The 23,576-nt window shown below is 41.0% G+C and overlaps 1 protein-coding gene across 10 annotated transcripts in view; it reads left to right on the forward strand.

The window, feature by feature from the left end:
- LOC148040555 (uncharacterized protein At2g34160-like) overlaps positions 1 to 23,576 on the forward strand; it is a 186,519-nt gene that overhangs the window by 7,001 nt on the left and 155,942 nt on the right. The gene's annotated exons all lie outside the window — the stretch shown is intronic.

The following is a 23,576-nucleotide window of genomic DNA, read 5'->3' on the forward strand; positions in this document are numbered from 1 at the left end:
CAAACAATTGATTCTAATAAGATTAAAAACTAGTGTTAGTGCCATAGATGCCTTTCATGGGAGTAAGAGAGTCAAAAGATAAGACATAAATATTATGAATGCTAGGTCTCATACTCAAAGCATCGACAATAATAAATAAAATTGTTATTGTAGTTTAGTATTAAGTAAAAATTAACTAAGAATTCTAGAAAAAAATAGTAAAAGATTTACCTATCTTACCTTGATTGGAGATCTCTATCTTTACTAGAAAGCGTGAATTCGCAACAGAATTAGGAAGTTGAAGAATTTTCCAAAGTACTTTTAAGAAAAATTTATTAGTCTTAATGTTTATCAAATCAAAAGATAACAACATTAAATGCATACTATAATCGTCAAAAATTAGAGTGAGAATTATATTGAAGGCCTACTTTGAATAAAAACAACTTATATCTTCTTGTGAATCAAGTTAGTCTATAACTAGAGAGTTGGAGCTTATAAGGAATTTTAACAAACATTTACTTATGACTAAGACTAAAATTAAAAAAGAAACATATTGAAGATAAGGCTAAATAAAGTTGGATAAAATACTAGTCTTAGTAAAAGATCGTAATATTCAAGTTCTATGGCGTATTTAGATATGATTATCTTTTAATATATGCAAATTTTTGACAAAACCATGTCTAATATAAGTTTTAGATATTTGTTCAGGCTAAAACATTTTCTTTTGGGAGTATACTCAAATTCCAAATGGATTAAAAGCTATCCTACTAGGAAATTAGATGTCTGTATAGGTTGAAATTTACAAATTTCACCAAGTCTGGGTTAACTGCGAGACCTACTTTCAAGATAAATAACTTTCTTTGTAGATAGAATCGGGTCATGATGATAACTAGAGACTTGTAGACAACAAAAAGGTCTACAATTTATGTATCTATGATGGATTACCAAATTTGAAGGTAAGGTCATTAAAAATAGGGCTCAAAGTTGGCTACTACATAATTTTTTGTATACTGTTGTGAAATTTGCATTCAGGGTCACTTTAGGACTCAAATAACTCGCTAAATATTCAAAATTTGTAAAATATGTGTCTTTTAACAATTGTAGATCTTTTTGAGGACTAAAACTTTTGTTTTTACACCATCCTCAAAATATGAACTAGTAAAAAGTTACATTACTTGAAAAATAGTTGTTTGAGAGGATTTTTATGGTGAAGCATATGCAATAGCTGAGTACTTTCCAGTGCCTCTTCTATATAGCTGTGGATATAAGGCTGCCCAAAACATGAGAAATGCAGCTGCAATATTCATCTGTAGTGATTTGTCTTGTAGATTGCAATTGTTCCACGGTGTTCACCTTTATATACTGATATCATACAATTGAAAACTCGAAGTGTAGCCAGGCTCTGATACCGATGGTACAAAGCGGAGCATGTGGCAAATCTAGCAAATCAAATCTCAATCATAGACAACGTTATGACACACATAATAGAACTTAGTGGAAAAATGTAACAAATCAAACATCTCAACTATTAAATACAAACAACATTATAATATATAAGAGGATTTGAATAACTCAATAAATTGAGAAAGACGAGAAAAACGCACGATTGGATCTAACTTTCTCCATAGCAAAAGCCATGGTTTGCCATCCTTAATTATATATTTTAGTTTTACATATTTGTATTCATATCTTACATATAATTACAAAGAAAGTACACATATCAATTGAAATACAGAGTTTTAAGAGTTAAGAGCATCCTGTAACATGCTACAATTGCTGCAGAAAATTGTGTGCTCTGAATCTTGACGTTTTGACATCACCATTGCGTCCGGAGCGTGCCAAAGCTCCCAAAACGACTCTTGAAGCTCTGAATTCTGATTCCGAATGAGAGAGAAACAAAAAAATAAGTTTTCTTTCTTTTTTTTCTGTTTTGCGTGCGGTCCTGTTGCTTTTATAAAGAAAGCTAGAAAAGCCTTCTAAACCTAACCACATTAAGAAAATAGGAAGGTATTCCATAAAGAAAACTTATTTCAATAAAAGCACGTCTTAAATCTCATATTTTAAAATAATTTATATTAAAAACAAATAAATTAATAGTACTAAGGACAATGATTTAATTATTACTAAAGAAGTTTAAACTTACAACTTGCAAGTAGAGTAATAATTTTAACAATACAATATCGTATAAATACATAATATTATATATTATACTTAAGATAACTAATCATAATTATGAAATTTATGCTTAAACTTACGCTAACACCCAGTGCTACCTAAAGCCACCACTATTTGCTCTACACATTAACTGAAGCATTCACATTTGTTAGAAAATAATAAGATAAAACCCACAAAAGTGAATACCTAGCAGTCTTCAGCTACAAAATAATAAAATAGGTTGGAACTCTATTCTAACCTTAATTTAATACGAGTGCACTCTAAACTCATAAACGTCCATTAATTTAAATTTGTATTTTGCGGAATCACCCGCTGTGGAATCACCCACGTGCATATTATATTAATTTGACTCCCGAAAAGGATAGGCGTCCCTGTCAACTTCTCACACAAGGAATTTACCTTGTGTACGAGCCTTAGCAAATACATATAGTTTTATGGAATCCACCGAAAAACCTCACGAAATCCACTGTGGAATATGTCTCTAGTTTTACGGAATCCATCGCGGAATATGCCTCCTAGCATCATTAGAGCAAGTAATAAATTCACGAACTGAATTTGAAATGTTACTAGTTAATCTTGGATATTTGACACCCAATTGGCCCAAAAGTAGTGCCCCTTGCAATATTTCTTTAACTTGTATTGCAAGTTGGATGGAGTACACTGAGATTTGTTCAATCTCCTCCACTAACCAAATGCCTCTTGTTGTCATGATGAGTAATTAGCAAGCCTTTAAACCAATCTACCTCTTGATTTGCTTGGGGGTTTACCTTCAGTGTGCTCCTTGGATGACAACTTTAATCCCCAAATTCAATGTTGACAGGTAGGCCTCTTGAATCTCTTGAAATTTTCTAATTTCAGTTATTGAAATTTAAGTTCTAAACCTTACATTTTGAGCATGCTTCCTAAGTTGGCTATCAAACCCTAATTTCTGCTAGGTTTTATAGTAGAGAATCTTCAAATTCTCCACCTTCAATAGCTGAAATTGTTGGAATTTATTGAGGGAAGTTGAGAATCGGTTGGAGGATAAGAGGGAATGTTGTGGAAAGACGAAATTCAGACTTTTAGGGAATTTATTTTCTGCATTATAGCTTGGTTCTTATGGACTTGAGATGTAGTCAGGTCATTGATCTTTAGGATATATTCACTGGGGAGTCTTTATTGACAATTTGGATAGAGATAGTTCACACTCTTTTGGGCTCCCTTGGTAAGATAACCATTGCCTCTGTAGTCTTTGTAGGCCATTGGGCAGTCGACATGCATCCTTTGTTAAATGCCTTGGTTGCTTTGGGGTGGGATGCCTTGGGGCTAAAATGGGCTTGAGCTTTTCTTCCAATCCCTTCTTGGTTTTGGGCTCGAGAGGGGGTGTTGAACTAAAAATGCATTACAAAGCAATTAGCTCTTTAAAACAATTCCAAAACATGTAAATTACTAAGAGTTTCATTAAAGGTGCGTGGTCCTAGAGAGTTTTATGTGTCCCATAAGCAAAACCCTAATTTGGGAGGATCCTTTTGAATCTATAAATAGACAGGTTATCTACCATTCAATCCATCTTTGTCTTGTAGGTTTTGGCCATTAGCCCTCTTTCACTAGTTGTCTAGCCCCCAACGACTGTTACTACGTGGTCTACACCATCGAGCCTCCCATTGCTACAGGTGATCAGTTGCCATCATCTCTAGGGGCTTACATTGCTACGTTAACTAGTTCTAGTCCTTGAGGCTACTGCATTTTGGTTTCCAATTGTTAGAAGTGGATATATTGATTTGAAGTGTAGAAGATTATTATAATAGATTGCACAATACAAGAGAAAAGAAAAAATAGAAGAAAACAAAAGAACATTGCAAAGGAGAAACTCAAAGATATGCTTGGAAAATGGAATCCATGTACCAAACACGAGACAATCGCATATAATAGTGAGTCATTGGCTGTGTGGGCATTGGTACCGACTCCCTCTCTCCAATAGGGCTTGCACTGGGAATCTACAAGTGGATGATGATAATGATTGAGGAGGAGGGAGCCAGAATATATATGTCAGAAGTGGCACATCAATGGAAGCATAGACAAGCGCTAAAAGAAACTGAACACTAGACAAAAAGAAAAGAAAACAGAAGAACACTGCAAAAGAAGAGAACTTAGAGATGTGCTCGGGAAATGGAATACGTATACCAAACACAAGAATGATGTGTACAACAGTGAGTCATTGGCTGTGTGGACATCAGCATTGGCTCTGAAAGACCACCTGAAGAATGATAATGATTGAATGGAAGGAGGAGGAGCCACAAAATAAATAGGCATAAAATAGGCTTAAAATGGCAGCTAGACAGTTAACATTTAATGCTGGCTGATTGGCATAAAATGCCACACAAAAATCACTAAAATAATGCCTAAATAAAAGGCAATGTGCCTAGCCTTGATAGACATGCACAGACTCACACATGAGTTGACAAACCTGCTAACACCCTCTCTCAGATCATGGGTGGTTTGATACGATACAATGATACAATGGTACAATGATAAAGGCTAATCATAATCCATACAACAAAGAACCACTAGAGTAGAACCATGGATACCCAAGCAGTGGGTAATCAAGCCACCACCAAGGCGCCTTAGAGAACGTGATATCGATGTCGATTGTACCAGCTCTTGAACGTAAAGAAGAGTCATAATAGATTTGTGTGTCTGTCAACAATGCCTTGTAATAGCATACAAGACTATTTTGTCAAAAATGCATTTGAACATATGTGACCATGGATTCCCCACCTTTGGCCAAGACTGCCAAAGTGTCTCCTCATGTGAGCTTAGACTAGGAGCCAATTGTTGAGCTAAAATATGCATTACTTGCTGATTAGCCTCTTAAACAGCCCCAAAACACACTAAAAACGCTCTTTTAGAGTAAAACCCTAAAAACGAGGAGTGGTTCGAGAGAGTTCAGTGGAAACCCTAAAACGGGGAGTGGTTCGAGAGAGTTTAGTGGAAACCCTAATTTTTGGGGCGCCCTTCCACATCTATAAATAGACAGGCTGCCCCCATTCAACCATTATCCTTGTTTGCAAGTTACACCAGTCCACACACCCTCTGCTGCTGTTGGCGCCCAGTTTCCAGCCTGTAGCCTGCCTCCATTTGTTGTCCAGCCATCATCGACTACAACCACATTATCTTCAACTTGTCCATTGCTGTAGGCGACAGCTCTCAACTGCTGCCGATTGCTCCAGACTGTCCCAGAATACTGTTCAACTTGTTGTCCATCATCTCCAGGGTCAGCCAGCCTGCGTTTTCAGCATTGCAGGCCTTGACACTCTAAGACACTGTTTTAGCCCGCTGTTTACAGCAGACTCTGCACAATTTTCAGCCTCTGATCGGTGGTACACTGCTGCGTTTACCAATTTCCAGCCCCCAGACTGCTGCTTTTTGGTGACTAGCTTGCTGTCATTCACTATTCAGCACTCCTACACTTCGACTGGTGGTCACAGACTTGGAATCCGTCTTTGGTGGACGTCACTCTGACATTGCTCTGCCCTTGAGCACACTGTACACTCTTACATTCATTTCCAGCATTCATTCACTTGAGAGTTGTGTTCTCTCTCCCCCTTCTTCTATTTGTGTTTGAGTTTTGAGTTTTGCGTTTAGAGTTTGAGTTTTTGAGTTTTGCGTTTAGGGTTTGAGTTTTTCCCTCTGTGTCTGTGTCTGTCTCTTTATGTTTCTGTCATGGTCGTACACTTTGTGTGTCCTCAGTGCAAACCTTAGCAGTTTCCTTCACATGGTATCAGAGCTGGTGCTCTTGTAAAGAGTATCCTGCGGATATTGTGGAGAGCTAGTCTTTGTGCGAGGCACACAATACGACTCGCAACCGAATCACAATGTCCCACATACCTTCTTCTCCAATTTCTATGATGTCTTATCAGGCTTCTCCATCATTGGCAGCCCTGAGACGGCATTATGGACTCCATGAGGAGGACGACACTCCATCTTCACCAGATTTTACTAACATGATAGAGGAGGACTTTAAGGAGTACTATCGCAACAAGTACGGTGATGTTTATACCCCTCCTACCAGTTTTGCTACCACATCCGGACCGGTTGGTGAGGCTGGCCACCTCTTCGATCATGGAGGACATACGGCATTCGGAATGTCTGGCGATCCATCTTCATCATCTCAGCCAGGTCCAGTGTCAGGTTTGTACAATTCTTTTGTGTTGCATGAATCAAAATCCTCACCCGTTTCTTCTTTTGAGGTATAGGATCTGGATGGCTTTGTGTATGTGAACTTCAATAGAGGGGGCTCACGAAGCAGACGAAATTCAGGTACATCTACAACTTCTATTTCATTTGAGCATATCACACACACTTCTCACTTCCCTCCTATCCCACCCTCTTCTATATTAAACCTCTCATCATCTTTCCAAAACTTTGGATTACACTCCACATTTGCATCACATACCCTAGGGGTTGGATCTTCCATCTCCGTTCCTCGCACCTTTTCCTTCTCCACCCCATTCTCTATCTCTTTGCACCATGGTACTTCGTTAGGGAGAAGCCACCCTTTAAAACAATGCCTCTCACCTTTCAGCACATGAGCACACCCATAACTCTTGGGACGACTATGATGGGCATCCCCCTCATTATCCCTAGCTTTACATCTCCCATGACCACTCATACGCAGGGGTTTCCATCCTCAGCTTATGGTGTGTCTTCACACTCTCCTTGGGTTACACCTACGCAGGGATTCCCATCTTTTGCTCACTGTGTTCCCGTTCCACCTCCTTGGGTTCCTCATGTGGCTGCCATGCCCATGCCTAGTCAACCCATCCCTACCTATGGATCCACCTTGCACACTACACGCATGCCTGGTTCACACTTTGGGGCCCATTCCCAAGTGTACTCCACTCCCCCATCCTACCCACACTACACTTTTTTACACTATCCATCTTCGAGCACTACCACTCCTATTGCAATGGCCAAGAATGCCTTCACGGATAAGACATGTTTTAACGGGTCAAATTTTACCACTTGGTCTAATTTCATGCAACAAGTGCTTAAGTCTCAGGGTCTTTGGGACCTCGTCATTGGTCTAGAGCCTATACCGGACCCTCGACTAGCTCACCCTGATTACATCCGTCAATGGAGAGCTCGCAATGCCATAGACAATGTTGAGCTAATGCAGGGATTGCTTCCTGAGTTTCACTCTCAGTTGCAGCACTTCCCGCTCGCATCACAGCGTTGGAGTCACCTTCTCGACTGCTATGCGGCTCATGATCGTACTCGGTGCATTAATCTCGACTTTGAGTTTCAAGAGTTCTGTATTAAGCAAGGGGATGATCTGAAAGTCAAGTTGGCTGAATATAGGTGGTTACTTGCTGAGCTCACTACTATTGGCTCTCCAAAGTCAGATGAGAATCAGGTTACATTCTTCTTGAATAAGTTGCCCGACAAGTACTTCAATTTCATTCAACACATCATCTCCCAACCTAGATTGCCAACCTTCTACGAGTTTGAGTGTCAGTTTTTGCGTTATGCGAGGCTGTATGATCAATTCTACAAAAAATCCTCATCACACCCTTATTCAGAGCAGAGAGGATTGGTTGCCTCTTGTTCGGGAGGGACAACCACTAGTGGCAAGAACTCGCTAGATGCGAAGGCAAGCCAATCAAAGGGTGACTTCTCTTCCTTAGATGGAACCAAATAATCTAGGTCTATTTGACAGCAACTCCCTAAGAAAAACCGGTTTTGCACACATTGCCAGAGAGGAGGCCATGTGGATGAGGAGTATCGCTCCATGGCCCAAGGTCTTCCACCAAAAAAGCCTCCGCAGACCGTTGCGACTGCACAGTCCAGTGGGGCTACGCCCTCCGCTCTTGCTTATCTGCTCCTTTAGCATGCGTTGTTGTTGCTGTTGGACATGTGGCTCAAGTACAGCCTCAGCGGCCCATCTCTTTCACTAGCCCTGAGGGATTGGCTGATTGGTCTGCAGGTTTTGATCCCGTTGCACTTCATGCATCCATCTCACTTTCCTCTCCACCTCGTCAGGCGTTCCCTTGGCAGAGCCCTGCTACCGGACATATGCGATGGTAGCCACCTTCTTAGACTCGCATGCCTCTCGGTCCTTTCGGATACCCTAGGTCAGTCTAGCATTCATTTTTCGCACTCTTAGAGTCGGGCCCATAGGATTCATTATCCTTAGTTTTTCCATTTTTTTGTCTTCTGTTGCATTTATTCACACACATACGCATTCATTGCATTGATTTTGAGTTAGATTTTCTTTCTATTTTGCTTTGCTTTGGAGTATTGCATCACTAACCTTTGTGTTTGCAGATTCTTAGCTCTTTTGCAAGGTTTTGTTTTTCAGTGTAGGGCTAACTTGCAGATTGCTTTGGTCCTCCCTGGGAGGGCTAGAGACGTGGGGATGTGCACCGTTCCTTTCATGGTTTCATCATCCTAGGAGTGCTTGCTCTTCTTCCAGCATGGCGGTTTCCCCTCTTGAGGCGGATCGTGCAACATCTCTCTCGATGCTATCATGGTGGTGACTTCTACCTTGCTTTTCTAGCGGGGTGCTTCATCCACTTCATCTTTTTTCATTCCTTATGGTTCTTGGCACCATATGAAGACGAATATCAGGCTCCTCTTTCTTCTTTGGCATCTACATCCAGGTTGAGAGGGGGTTCCTACCCTTCTTGGTATTTTACAGGCTTCAGCACTTTGTCTTCGACATCCGCTTCTTCACCTTGTTGTACCTTACCCTTTGCATTGCATGATTACATCATCCTTGTACTAGGGCGCTTGGGCAAGTGAACAATTTTTCCACGAGGGACATTGTCCAAGTGGCACCTGTTGCATGAGCATTCTTTAGTATGTAGTATACTTTGGATCTCATTGTGCAGAGCACCACTTGCGCCGATCCTAAGCTGTTTCCATTGGCGGCTGTTGTTACCACACCACCATCCTTCTTTATCACATGGATACCTCATCATCTATTTTTCCTTGTCATCGATACCCTGAGTAGATGGGTTAGCTTGTACTGTTTTGTGATATGTTGGGTGTACCCTCTCTACTCCCGTCTTCTGGGTCACTTTTACTCAATTGGCTGCATCCCATCAAATTTACTTCACTTATTCAAAAAAAAGAAAAAAAAACTCAATGTAGTTCCATCCGCCTTTGTAGGGCTTGGTAGGCCAATGGATAGCCGACGTGCACCCTTTGTCCGATGCCTTGTCCTCTCTGGGGTGTCGACTTGGATTCCCTGGGTAAGATAACCATCGCCTCTGTAGTCTTGGTAGGCCAATGGGCAGCCGACGTGCACCCTTTGTCCGATGCCTTAGCTACTTTGGGGTGAGACGCCTTGGGGTACATAAACATCACAATGGCTGGCCTAACCGTTTAGCTCAGTTTTGGGCCTGAGAGGGGGTGTTGAGCTGAAATATGCATTACTTGCTGATTAGCCTCTGAAATAGCCCCAAAACACACTAAAAATGCTCTTTTAGAGTAAAACCCTAAAAAAGGGAGCGGTTCGAGAGAGTTCAGTGAAAACCCTAAAATGGGAAGTGGTTCGAGAGAGTTTAGTGAAGACCCTAATTTTTGGGGCGCCCTTCCACATCTATAAATAGACACGGCTGCTCCCATTCAGCCGTTATCCTTGTTTGCAGGTTACACCAGCCCACACATCCTTTGCTATTGTTGGCACCCAGTTTCTAGCCTGCAGCCCGTCTCCGTGTGCTGTCCAGCCATCATGGACTGCAGCCACATTATCTTCAGCCTGTCCATTGCTGTAGGCGACAGCTCTTAGCTGCTGGCGGTTGCTCCAAACTGTCCCAGACTGCTGTTCAGCCTGCTGTCCATCATCTCCAGGGTTAGCCAGTTTGCGTTTTCAACATTGCAGGCCCTAACACTCTTTAGACATTGTTTTAGCCTGTTATTTACAGCAAACTGTGCACAGTTTCCAGCCTTTGATCGGTGGTACACTGCTGCTATTACCAGTTTCTAGCCTCCAGACTGGTGCATTTTGGTGACCAGCCTGCTGCCATTCACTATTCAGCACTTCTACACTCTGACTGGTGGTCACAAACTTGGGATCCATCTTTGGTGGACGTCACACTCCGACATTGCTCTACCCTTGAGCACACTATACACTCTTACATTCATTTACAGCATTCATTCACTTCAGAGTTGTGTTTTCTCTCTCCCTTCTTCTGTTTGTGTTTGAGTTTCTGTGCTTGAGTTCTGTGTTTGAGTTTTGCATTTAGGGTTTGAGTTTTTGAGGTTTGTGTTTAGGTTTGAGTTTTGCCCTCTATGTCTGTGTTTGCCTCTTTGTGTTTTTGTCATGGTCGTACACTGTGTGTGTCCTCAGTGCAAACCCTAGCGGTTTTCTTTACACCAATCCCACTCTCTGTCAAATAACTAGCTCATCATGAACCTAGATGTCAATCCCAGCTCTAGGATTTGAATCTGCTAGACTTCAGTCGATGCGTTAGGGACGTCCCTCTTCGGAACCTTTGCACTTGTGTATCTGTATAGATGAGGCTCAACTACCCCATCTCACCACCCGTTCACACTCCCTCTTTGGCATTGGAGAGTTGAGGGATGGCTGCATCACCTAGACTAGAAAGCAGTAGAGGAAGGGGCAGTCAAGCCCTTCCCTTGATCTAAAGAAGTGGATCCCTTTCGTGCCTTCGGACTTTTCCTTGGCAACGAGAGGATCAGAGTTGGAGTCTGACATGGATCATGACTTGTCGGAAGAGTCCACATCTCACTTTTTGTTCGTCACCTTCTTTTTCCGTGAGGTTGCTAACTCCTTGCAGTCCTTCCACAAGTGTCCTTTCTTACCACTATGATAACATTGGGCCTTTGACTTCTTCTTCTTGTCACCCCTCTCTGAAGTTGTAAAGGCTTCACTAGAACCTCCATAATGAGATGGAAGCTGCCCCAGTAAATGCAAAGATGCCTCATGCTCAAGCAACATCGAGGATATATGGGTGAAGCTTACCGGTGTAGAGGATGTCTGTGCTCGCAAAGCATTGGCCCCTTTATCAAACTGCGCGGGGGGGGGGGGGGGGGGGGACTTGTAGAGTACCGTTCCCACTAGATGGGCCTCTGAAAGGATAGACTGCATGTGTCGAAGTTGGTCTTGTACCTATGTAAGATGGAGCAAAAATGATTGAATAGTGTCTTTAGGCGTAAACTTCATCTGTTGAAGCTGGCCATAATGGGTCACTGCACACATGGTGGAAGGTGCCTCGTATACACTTAAAGCTTCGTTCATACTCCAAGAGATGCCTTGTAGGAGATAACTGTCTGTAGGACTTCTTTAGAACTACACTAAAGTAGTGTCGAATACGCACGTATGTCGTCTGAATCCCATGTAAGTAGTGCTTCCTTATGGTTGTTCTTATCAAAATCTTTGAGAACAGGAAAAGGATGTTGAGGCCGAGAAATAGCTCCACATACAATTTACCAACTCCGCTTTTGCACAAACCAAGCTTTCATCACAACATTCCATGTAAGATAGTCAAGTCCATGTAAGTTATCATATGTAGAAGTGCACGGAGGAGCCATGTGGAGAGGATAAGAAGAGAAGATAGAGGATAGAGGGTACACGGAGAGGGAATACTCCCAAATCAATAGTAGAAACTTCAAAAAATGAGAGTTCACATGCAAGTGTAACAAAAGATTTGATCATAAATGAAGGGCATCTGTTGCAAAATGAAGAAAAGAACCAGGAAATGTTGCCAAAATCGGCAAAAATGGCATGTATAAATAGTTTTCAGCCACATTTAGGGGTAGAAAATGAAAAATGCAGGCTGGTTGGGCATTTAATGTATCAAATTGAGAATTGCAGGCTTGAATCCGGGTGTAGGCTGAAAATGCAGGTTGTTGGTATGAAAAATGTAGGCTTGATAAATAGGGGGAAGGACTTGTAATCAGCAAAAAAATTGCAGCAGGAACCTAGATCTTGCAATTTGATACCATGTCAAAAGTGGTGCAGCAATGGAAGAATAGAAAATTTCTGAAATAAGTTGCGAAATACAAGACAAAAAAAAAAGAAAACAGAAGAATAGTGCAGAAGAAGAGAACTTAGAGATGTGCTTGGGAAATAGAATCTATATACCAAACATGAGAATGATGTGTACAATAGTGATTCATTGACTATGTGGGCATTGGTAATGCCTCCTCTCTCCAATAGGAAGACCACTTGAAGAATGACGATGAATGAATGGGAGGAGGGGCCACAGAATAAATAGGCATAAAATAGGCAGAAATTCTCTTTCTGTCCACCAAATCTGGTTGTGATCTTCTCCAAATGGATGAGAAATGGTGAGATAATGTGAGAATGGGCTGGAGAAGGTGAAAGAATGCTGGAGAGAGAAAAATCCCTGATTTTCTTTGCAGGAAAATCCTGAAATTGACTGCTGCCTACTTTGATCAGCCCCAAATGCTGCTGTTGCTGCCAGGAGGAGCATGCGATGCTGTTGCCAGCTCTTGGTTGCTGTCGCCTGCACCCGGGAGCTTCAAATCTGTAGTTTTGTCATGCTGTTTTTTGCCCTAGGTCCTCCAATGGCTGAAAACTAGACTAACTACTGCGTCTTCCTCTCTCCCATAGGTTGAATGCACTGAATTCCTTTTCACCTATCCCAAAAACGTTTTTCCAACTTGCATGGGGATTTTCCCCAAGTGGCAGCCTTCTAATCCCATTTTCCAATAATTTTCAGCTATTTAATTAATTTTAAAATTAATTAATTTTGAAAAATGATTTCAGCCCTTTTGAAGCCCAAAATTAAATGTGCCCATCCATAATGAAATTGGCTAGGCCATTTGCAACCTGGAGTGGTCCTCAAGCTCAATTGACCCTTAGTTTGGCATTAATTAATCAATTAATGCCTAGTCCCTGCTGTCACCACTGATACTTAATGGTCAATTAATTGTCCTAGGGTCAAAAGTGATACCAACTGATAACCAAAGCCCAACTGGCATAACTTGTCACAACTTTTGTTTTTGACAACTATTGACTTCTTGGGGTTCTTGGCTATCAACCATGAAATAACTACCATGTGCAATCTATGTGTCTTACAATCTTGCACATTTGATTATTGAATTAATCAAATGTTAGTAGTAAGATTAAAGCATTTGAAAAATTTCACATCCCCGTAATATAGATCGCCAAAGTATCCCCTCTTGTGAGCTTGAACTAGGAGCCAATTCCACTCTCTATCAGGAAATAGCCCATCATGAACCTTGATGTCAATTCCAGCTCTAGGATTTCAAAACCTGCCATACTTCAATTGATGTAGAAGGAAAGTCCCTCTTTGGATTCTTTGCACCTATAAACTTGTATAGATTAGACGCACTTGCCCCATCTCACCACTCTCTCATACTCCCTCTCCAACACTAGAGAGTCATGAGGGATGATTGTATCACTAGTACTAAAAAGTAGTAGAATGAGGGGCTGCCAAGCCTTTCCCTTGATTCGAAGAACATGACCTTTTCCATATTTTGGCCTTTGCCTTGGCAAGAGGATCCAAGTTAGATTTAGAGGAGGAGGATGGCTTAGTGGAGGAGTTTGTTTCCTACTTGCTTGCTTCTTCTTCTTCTTCCTCAAAGCTGCTAACTCCTTACAATCATTGTGCAAGTGTCCCTTCTTACCATAGTTGTAACAAACTTTTTGTATACCAATTATTACCAAGACATATTGGCTCAATGATTTCAATTCAATTTGATGCTCATGTACTTTGAAAGGCGATTTGTATTATTTAAGTATTTCAACATATGATTAAATGTTCATCTTTCTATTTAAGAGTGGCCAATGGCGAGAATGCACTATAATTATAATTGGGTCGTCATTAACGAGATGCCCAATAGAAATTGAAAGTCTTAGTTAGGCGGTCAGATTGACCAAAAAGCTTAGATGACTAAGACTTTTACACCTAAATATTCACATTGACTATAAGCCTATATAATGAGCGGTTTCAAAAAGTGAAATTAGATGCTTATGATTGAAGATACAAACCATGAACTGGTGAACTTATATAGTCAAGCTCTCCAAAAGCTAAATTTGGCAAATCTTGAATTTAAGAGGTTACTATTTTTGGAAGTTGCTCAAATGGAAAATTTGTTTGTGTTAAAGGCTCCAGAATTCCATAATGAATAATTTTGTCTTCATTAGCTATCTCAAATTCTTAACCATTCGAGAGATTTTTAGAGTAGAAGGTTTGGAAGCTTTTTTCTGTGGAAAAGTGACATGTATCATTTTGAAGAGACAAGCATTTCTATACTTATTATTTTTAACAAACACTTATCATTTGTAGCCTATACTTTTCACTTTTGAGCATCCAAGCCCTACTATTATGAGAATATGCATTTTTATAATCTCACTTAATATGTGGATTAATTTTTAATCACATGGTTAAGTGAATGTTGCACATGTGAGGTGTAATTGGGATTAGAGTAAATTTACGAGCTCGAGATCCAAGGAAATCATGGGATGTCAAAGGCAAAAATTGCTATAAGTTATGCCACACAGGTACTTGGTGGTATCTGGTGCCAATTATTAGCCTAGGTCATTCATTTGGCCATAAATATTAGTTGCTGACACTAGAGAAGTGGCGTTTAATGGTACTTAACGCCAATCTGATGGTCAAAGATGACGCAAAGACACTCCAGAATGGAAGTTGCCGAGCCAATTTAATTATTGGCTAGTCAGATTATTTTTTAGGGCATTGAAATAATTATTAGATTAATTTTCAGTATTTAAAGACTAAAAATTAATATTTAATTATGAATAATGTTGAAAAAACCATTTGAGAAGGCTGCTACTTGTCAAAAATGTCCATTCAAGAGTGAAGAACGTCTTTGGAGGCTGGAGAGAGGCATTTTAGTGTATTCAACCTACAAGAGAGGAAAAGGAGATGCTGCTGGTCTGATTTGCAGCCATTGGAGGATCTTTTGAGGCAATCAGGGATAGGAGAAGACCAATCAACAATAGGTGACAGCATCTACAGGCTGTTGAGATAGGGAAGCAGCAATAAATGATTGATTTTCTTCAAATTTTTGCATCTACAAGCTGTTGAGATAGGGCAGCAACAGTAAATGATATATTTTTTTCAGTTCTTTGCAAAGAAATTCTGAATTTTCTCTCTCCTCAGCATTCTCTCTCATCTCCCAGCCTTTCTACAGCCTTGCTTCAAAGATTACAGCATTAAGATCACTAGAGATTTAGAAAATTCAGATTTCTTTGCCGTAAATCCTAATCTACAAAAGAAATTAGGGTTTAGCAGCAACCTCAGGAAGTGTGCTAGAAATTGGAAGCTCCAAGACCTGGATTCAAGAGGGATGAAGCTGTTTTCAGTCAAATTCAGGTGGAGGGACCAGCAAATCAATGAATTTGGGGCATTTTCCATCTCTATCAAAGTAGGTAAAGGCCGATTGATTGCCCGAATCAAGGGGCAAATCAGATTGAAAACTTGCTGGTCATTTGGACAGCAAGGGGAGTTGGAATACCGAAAGGGATTGGGAGAATCCCAGAGCACATTAACTTCTTCTTCAATTAAGTTAAATAAATACCAAAAGGGGTGCCAGTTTTGAGGCGAACAGGGTGTCCAATGTCCAAGATTATATGGTAAAGTGTGCATTTCAGTTTTGTGAATTTGTTAATTGTCGTAAATAGTGTCTATTAGGTTATTTGCTATCCTATTGAAGGAGGAAGGCTGGTTTCACCCACACCTATATATCGGAGGACTCTCTTTTCATTTGAAACAAGCTCTTGTGCTGAAATTTTAGCTGTATGCTTTGTACTCTCTGATCTATCTCTTGTCCAAGAAACATCTTCTAGTTAGCTTGATCTAATCAAGCATAAAGAAGAGAATCAACTTGCCGCTTAGAGTTTACAGAAATTAGGGTTTCAAAACCCTAGTTTTTAGAATTGCAATAAATCAGTCCTTTTGTATATGGTTTAGGCACTTGGTGCCTGTGGTTTTGTTTGAATAAATTCTTGAAAAGGGAGAGGGGCCGGTTCCCCTCTCAATGTGGTGTCGGCTCATCTCTCTCTCTCTGTCTCTCTCTGTCTCTCTATCTTCTACTTTTTCATGGTGATAATTGATTAAGTTGGTTAAGTTCAAAGTATTGTCATTCTCACATTCTTTCCCGCACTTACAATAGTGATAACATTGAACCTTCAATTTCTTCTTCCCGTCACCCTTCTCTGAAGTTGAAAATACCTCATTAGAGCCATCATACTAAGATGGAAGCCTCTCCTGTAACCGCAAAGATGCCTCATGTTGAAGCAACATTGAGAACATATATGTAAAGCTCAGTGGTGTTGATAATGTGTGGGCCCGCAAACGCAAAGCATTGGTGACTCCATCAAACTCTAGAGGAAGCTTATAGAGCACAGTCCCCACAAGATGAGCCTATGGAAGGGTAGACTGCATGTGACGAAGTTGATCTTGTACTTATGTAACATGAAGCAAAAATGATTGAATAGTATCCTTTGGCTCAACCTTGATCTGCAAGAGGTGTCCATAGAGGGTAATGGCATGCATGGTTGAGGGAGCCTCATACAACATCTGAAGCTTCACCCATATCGCTGAAGCTGTTTTGCAGGAGGTGACCACCGGTAAAACCTCTTTAGAGATACATCGGAGAAGAGCGAAATATGCATGGGCATCATGGGAATCCCATGTAAGCATAGCTTTCTTGTGGTTGTCTTGGTCCCAATCATCTAGAAGAGGAGTGGGAGGTTGAGGATGCTCAATAGCTCCAAAAAGAATGTACCACAATCGCTTCTACACAAACCATGCTTTTATAACAACGCTCTATGTCAAGTAATTAGAGCCGTGAAGTTTATCATCAGTAGAACAGCATGGAGGAGCCATCAGGAGAGGATAGGAAGAGAAGATAAAGAATAGAGAGAGAGTACAGTCAAACACAATACAAATTACATGGAGGATGAGCTCACATGCAGTGACAATAGGAGCTGATTAGAAAATGACTGCAAAATCTGAGATAATAAGGGTGAAAACAGTCAAAAAACACTGTTCGAAGGCTGAAATCATTTTTGCCTGGCCTGCACAAGTGTTAAATGCAAATGTAGTGGCTGCATGTCAAAACATAGACAGACATAGCATTAAATATAGGCTTTAGCATTAAAATAATATAGAAAATAGAAAGTGCAGGCAGCTGAGATGAAAAATGCAGGCTACAGGGGCAGAAAATCAGGACAATTTGCAGCAAGGACAGGTTGCTTGGGCTGCAGCAAATAGCTGGAGGCTGATCAACAGCAGATAGGTGTGAGAGCAGACTGTCCACAGCAGGAAATAGCACCCAGAGCCTGAACACAGATGTTTGATATCATGCGAGAAGTGGGTGCAGCGATGGAAGCATAGAAGATTGCTGTAATAGACTGCACAACACAAGAGAAAAGAGAAAACAGAAGAAATCAAAAGAACATGGCAAAGGGAGAACTCAAAGATGTGCTCGGGAAATGAAATCCATATACCAAACATGAGACAATTACGTACAGTAGTGAGTCACTAGTTGCATGGGAACTAGCACCGGTTTCCTGTCTCCCATAGGACCTGCATTGGGAATTTGCAAGTAGATAATGATAATGATTGAGGAGGGGGCCATGATATATAGGCATAAAATAATGCCAAATAATAAATAGGTCGGCTAGGATCAACATGCAGTTGGCTAGCAATAAATGGCCCAAATCACCATAGTAATGACAATAAAAACTACCAATGCCCAGTTAGAGTTGCACAAGACTAGACTCACTCACGAGCTGATTAAACCACTAACAATAGCTTGCTGCCCTTCCATGTCCAACATCGCCTTGATTTGCATTTGCATCTACAAGAGGTCGTTCTTGTGTTTTCAGCACTTTTCGTCCTCACCCTTTGCTTCGATTGGTGGTTATTGCACTTGGGATCCGTCTCTGATGGCTGACACACATTGACACCTCCCTCAGCCCGCTCCCACGAGAGCCACTAGTTGTTGGACAGCTTTGCCTTTGAGCATACTGTACATTCTATCATTCATTTATAGCATTGATTCATTCACTCCAAAGTTCTCTTTCTTCCTAGTTTGTGTTTGTGTTTTACATTCATTGCGTTGCTGTTTGAGTTATTGTGTTTTGGCCATGTTTGTATATTTTGAGTTTTCTCTGTGCAAACCCTAGCATATCTTCACAACTCTCTCTTAAGGTTGAGTTTCGGGCATGCCTACCACATTTGACTAGCACATGAAGCGGTTGATTCTCAATCTAGCTCTTCTTGGCTCTACCCAAGGGGTGTTGAGCGTTCGCTCTTTCTCTTCTTTAGGCTACTCTAGAACCTTCTTCTTTAGGTTCTTGTGAGATGAAGATGGGATTGAAGCTCAACATAGAAATTAGTAGACAGTATGAGAGTGAAGCACAACGCCCAATGCAATAGACTGAAAGAGTGTAAAAAATGAAAGAATAAGGTACAACCCTTGAACCTTAGGGTTGTAGGGGGTGTTCACATCCAAATACGATAAGTGTCCGTAAGTGTGTGTCATAAGCACATACAAAATAATACCATAAGTCTGGGGAAAAAAACCTCTCCTACCGAGAGTAAAAAGTGCCCCAGTGTCCTACTGATCACCGACACTCCTATGTGAGTGTTGGCGTAAGTGAGGCGTAAGTGAAATACCCAACAATGGCACTCTGACTGTTAGTGAACAAAGGAGTAGGCTCTGTAACAGATACATCCAGATCAACTAGCAAGTGTCTAATCCATACACATTCAACTATGGTAGTGAAAGCTGCCTTGTATTTAGCTTCACATGACGATGTGACAACAGTGGACTGTTTCTTGCTAAGCCAAGATATACAAGACGAGCCAAGAAAGAAACAATTGCCACTAGTGGAGTGATGTGAATTATAATCACTAGTCCAATCAGAATCATTGTAAGCATGTAACTGCAGTGGTCTCCCCTTGGCATAAAGCAATCCAAGAGATCTAGTACCTTGCAAGTAACGAAAGACATGCTTAACAGCTCACCAATGTGACATATGTGGCTGATGCTTATATTTACTCAGGGCTGAAACTACAAACTGTATGTCCGGCCTAATGTTGCATAAGTAAATAAGACATCCAACTGTTGGAGCATATGTGTGTATATAAAACAAATCACTGTTATCATGTAATGACAGGTTAAGTCCGGGTTCCATTGGTGTACAGACTGACTTGCAATCCTGTAAGCCAAACTTCTCAAGAAGTTTACCAATGTATCTTGATTGTGATAAACCAATACCTCTAGCATCATGTATGAACTGAATGCCCAAGTAATAATGCAAAGACCCCAAGTCTGACATGTTGAAAGTTTGCTGCAAATTTTGTTTGAGTGCTGAAATCTGATTAGCATGTGTCCCTATAAGCAAAAAATCATCAATATATAGACAAATGATCAACATGGATCTCCCCTCTTTACATACGTAAAGGGTAGACTTAGATGAGCTGTTTATGAACCCTTGGCTAAGCAAGAAAGCATCTATATTTGCATACCAAGCTCTAGGAGCTTGTTTCAAACCATATAAAGCTTTTTCCAGCTTGCAAACCAAGTGCTCCGATCTTTCAACTGCAAAACCAATGGGCAGCTGTACATATACTTCCTTATGAAGTTTCCCATGTAAAAATGCAGTTTTAATATCCAACTAATTGCATAGTCCATCCATAATGAGGAGCCAAAGCAACCGTAGACCTGATGGTCGTCATGCAGGAAGTAGGAGCAAATGTCTCCTCATAGTCAATGCCTTTCTTTTGTGCATAGCCTTTAGCAACAAGCCTTGCCTTGTATTTGTCAATGGATTCATCTGCATTCCGCTTCAGCTTGTAGACCCATTTTGTTCCAATGGCTTTCTTCCCAAAGGGCAAAGACACCAAATCCCATGTTTGATTCTTAGTGATAGAATCCAATTCAGCTTGCATTGCTGCCATCCAATGCACACTATGTTGTGCATCCTTAAAACATTCAGGCTCCTCCTCATCAAGTGTGCTTGCTGCCATAACAAACTCCATGGTATGTGCAATATCATGCATATGAGCTTGCCTTCTAGTACGATCAACCATGGGTGCATCTAGATGACTATCTTTTATAGTCTGTAAATACCATCCAGGCATTTTTCTTGCCTCTTGACTGTGCATAAGCTCTTGCTGAATTTCAGTTTTAGCACTTTGCTGAAAATTCAGATTAGCCAATGGCTGATTTTCTGCATTTCCCAAAGGAGCAGTTGGCTAAACATTGAGTTCACTTGCTGAAACTCCAGCTGAATCATCAAATGTAATGGGCAGCAGCCCTTCAAATACATCACGGGCAGCCTGATATGTGTCTAAACCAGCCAGGGACAATTCTGATTTTTCATCAAATAGTACATCCCTATTGACAAACACCTTTTTAGAAACAGGATCATGTAGTGTGTAGCCTTTGCTTTCACTACTATATCCCACAAAAATGCATTTGACAGCCTTGTTATTCAACTTTTTTCTGAGTACCTGTGGAATGTGTGTATATGCAAGGCACCCAAAAGTACGAAAGTGTCCAACATAAGGTTTTCGGCTGTTCCAAGCCTCAAAAGGTGTAATTTTCTTCAATGCTTAGGTGGGTCATCTGTTCAAAACATGGCAAGCACACATGACGGCTTCCATCCAAAAACTGTGTGGTAACTCTTTGCTTTTAGCATACATTTGGCCATCCCCATGAGTGACCGATTCTTCCTCTATGCAACCCCATTCTATTGTGGAGTATAAGCAATAGTGTACTGATGGACAATGCCCTTCTGCTTCAAAAAAGAATTCAACATAGAGGACATGTATTCCCCCCCTCGGTCCAAACAGAGAACCTTAATTTTACAACTAGATTGGTTCTCAATAAGTGCAATAAAAGCCAAGAATGCATCATACACTTTTGACTTTTTGACCAAAGAGTAGACCCAACAAAAGTGAGTAAAGTCATCAATAAAAGTCACAAAATAGTAACATCCTTCCAATGACTTTGTCTGCATAGGCCCACATACATCTGAATGCACTAACTGCAACCTGGCTGTTGCTCTAAAAGCAACATCACGGGGAAATGAAAAACGGTGCATTTTTTCCAAAATACATCCCTCGCACAAGTGCTCAAGAGGTCTCTCAAGTAGAGGTAATTCATCTAGCATCTGTGTACACTGTAAGAGCATCAAGCTGCCAAAGTTCACATGCCCCATTCTAGCATGCCATAACTCTGCCTGTATCATAACAGGAGTAAGAGTGGATGCCAAGAACGCTGAGTGATCAACTGAAAGAGCATCCAACTCGTATAACCCATGACATAAAGCACCTGTCAAGACCAAAGTCATGTGTTCTTTGTCTCTCACCATGCATTTGTCATCATCAAATGTGACCTGCAATCCACAACGTGCCAAAGAAAAAATAGAGAGCAAATTCTTCTTTATGCCTGGCACAAACAAAGCATCATGTAGGCGGAGAATAGAGCCATCAATGGCTGTGAGCACAATTTCTCCAATACCTCTAATAGGGTGTGATGCATTGTTGGCACACTGTATAGACTTGCCAATTGGAGCTGCACAAACAAAAGCAAATAAATCTCTGCGGATGTAATATGTGCCACAAGGATGTGAAAATTTGATGCTTTGCTTATGTCTAATTGACATTTGATTAAAGGATTAATCAAATGTGCAATTAAAAGATGCACATGTGTTGCACATGTGAGGTGCAAGCTACTTTCTCACAGTTGAAGACCGAAGGACCCTGTGAAAAAGATTGGTGTCAAAGGCAAAAGTTGTAACAAGTTACATTTGTTAGATTCTAGGTGAATTTTGGTATTAGTTTGCCCCTAGGATCATTAATTGGCCATTAAGTGTCAGTGGTGACACTAGGGACTAGGCATTAATCAATGGATTAATGCTTGTCCAAGGATCAATTAATGCATGGAACCACTTTGGGTTGCAAATGGCCTAGCCAATTAATTTTTGGATAGGCAAGGTCAATTTTTTGGGCATGGATTAAGGGTTGAATTAATTTTTAAAATTAATTAATTCTGAAAATTTAGGCGCTTTGGAAGTGCTGGAGTTGTCAAGCAAGTTGGTTGCGACACCTCCTCCATAGGTAAACTACTAAGGACGCGTTCCGCAAGGGGCATTGTCACGGCCAAGGGCTGTGACTGCTGTAATCCTTGATTGAAAGTAGCAGTAGCTAGTTCAGTGGTCTGGCTTCTATTGGTGGATTGCGGTGTTAAGTCCTTACACCGATTAAAAGTGGTTGTGTCTTTTGTTGCCCTTTGAGCATTCACTTGTGCAGTTCGAGCCTCAGCTGTTCTAGTCACAATAGATTACACAGGCATACCCTTGGGCCGAGAGCTACGGGTGGTGCCATGTCCCACCTCTTGGACATTTGGAAGCTTAGATGGAGATAGAGATTGGGATTGAGCAGCTACCCTTGACGGCTGCTGTTGTGCTTCCTGTGTCCGTTTGGGAAAAGAGGGTGTAGGAGATCTGGGACTCTTAGGTGGACTTGGCATTGGCTGAACGATTTGCTCGAGGCTGTTAGACGATTGTGCCATTTGCTTTGTTGAGCAATCAGCCTTCTTAGGAGCAACGTTGTGCCTTTGGTGCTCATTATCCTCTTGGGAAGTCAAAAGCTCCTTGAGCATTAGTGGTCTTTGTGCACGCTCAATGGTTACATTTGACATCTGCTTATTAAGCATGCTAGGCTGAGGCTCTTTCTTTTGAACACTCATGTTTGGTTTCTTGCCTTGAGACCTGGAGTTTCTCTTAGATTTTCTCTTGTGCTTTGTTGCTTTTGATGCAATCTGGCCTTCAGCTGATAGAGGTGGTTTAGCAGGGGGTTTTGGTACCCAAATCCATTGGTTGCCTGCATAATACCCTTGAGCACGTAGCAAGGCTTTGGATATCCATCTCGGTGTTGTATTGACTCTCCATCGATGCCTTCGTCTATAAGGCTTAGGCTTCTTTTGGGGTCTTCTATGACATTTATAAGTCCAAAGCCTATCCTTGGCATTGGTTTCCGATCTCCTTGTTTCAAGCATGGCCTCACTCACTAGTTCTCGTTGTTCGACTTGTGCTTTATTAACTCTTCCAACAAGTTCTTGCTCTTGTTAGCAGGCTTGACTGTTATGTCAGCACCTTCCTTGCCTTTCCCTCGAGGTTCGATGAGATCGCCCTTGCTAAAGGTTATGACAATCCTCACACTTGGTAGTGTCAAGTGTATCCTCTGTGCTACATAATCGGTCTCACACTTGGTCGCCCTTTTGAAGGGTCTTTCTAGGAGGGTTTCCTTTCTACAATTAGCACTATTTGGAGAAACATGAAATAGGATAGGTAAGCTTTTAGTTTCAATTGTTGCAAGGATTTTACACTTCCCTATGAGTGCTTGTGGGTGTCCCCTATAAGGGCTAAGAGTTTGGTG

The sequence above is a fragment of the Lygodium microphyllum genome, chromosome 2 (genome assembly GCF_053477565.2).
Source record: "Lygodium microphyllum isolate KBCC chromosome 2, Lygodium_microphyllum_v1.1.10, whole genome shotgun sequence".
NCBI lineage: Eukaryota > Viridiplantae > Streptophyta > Polypodiopsida > Schizaeales > Lygodiaceae > Lygodium > Lygodium microphyllum.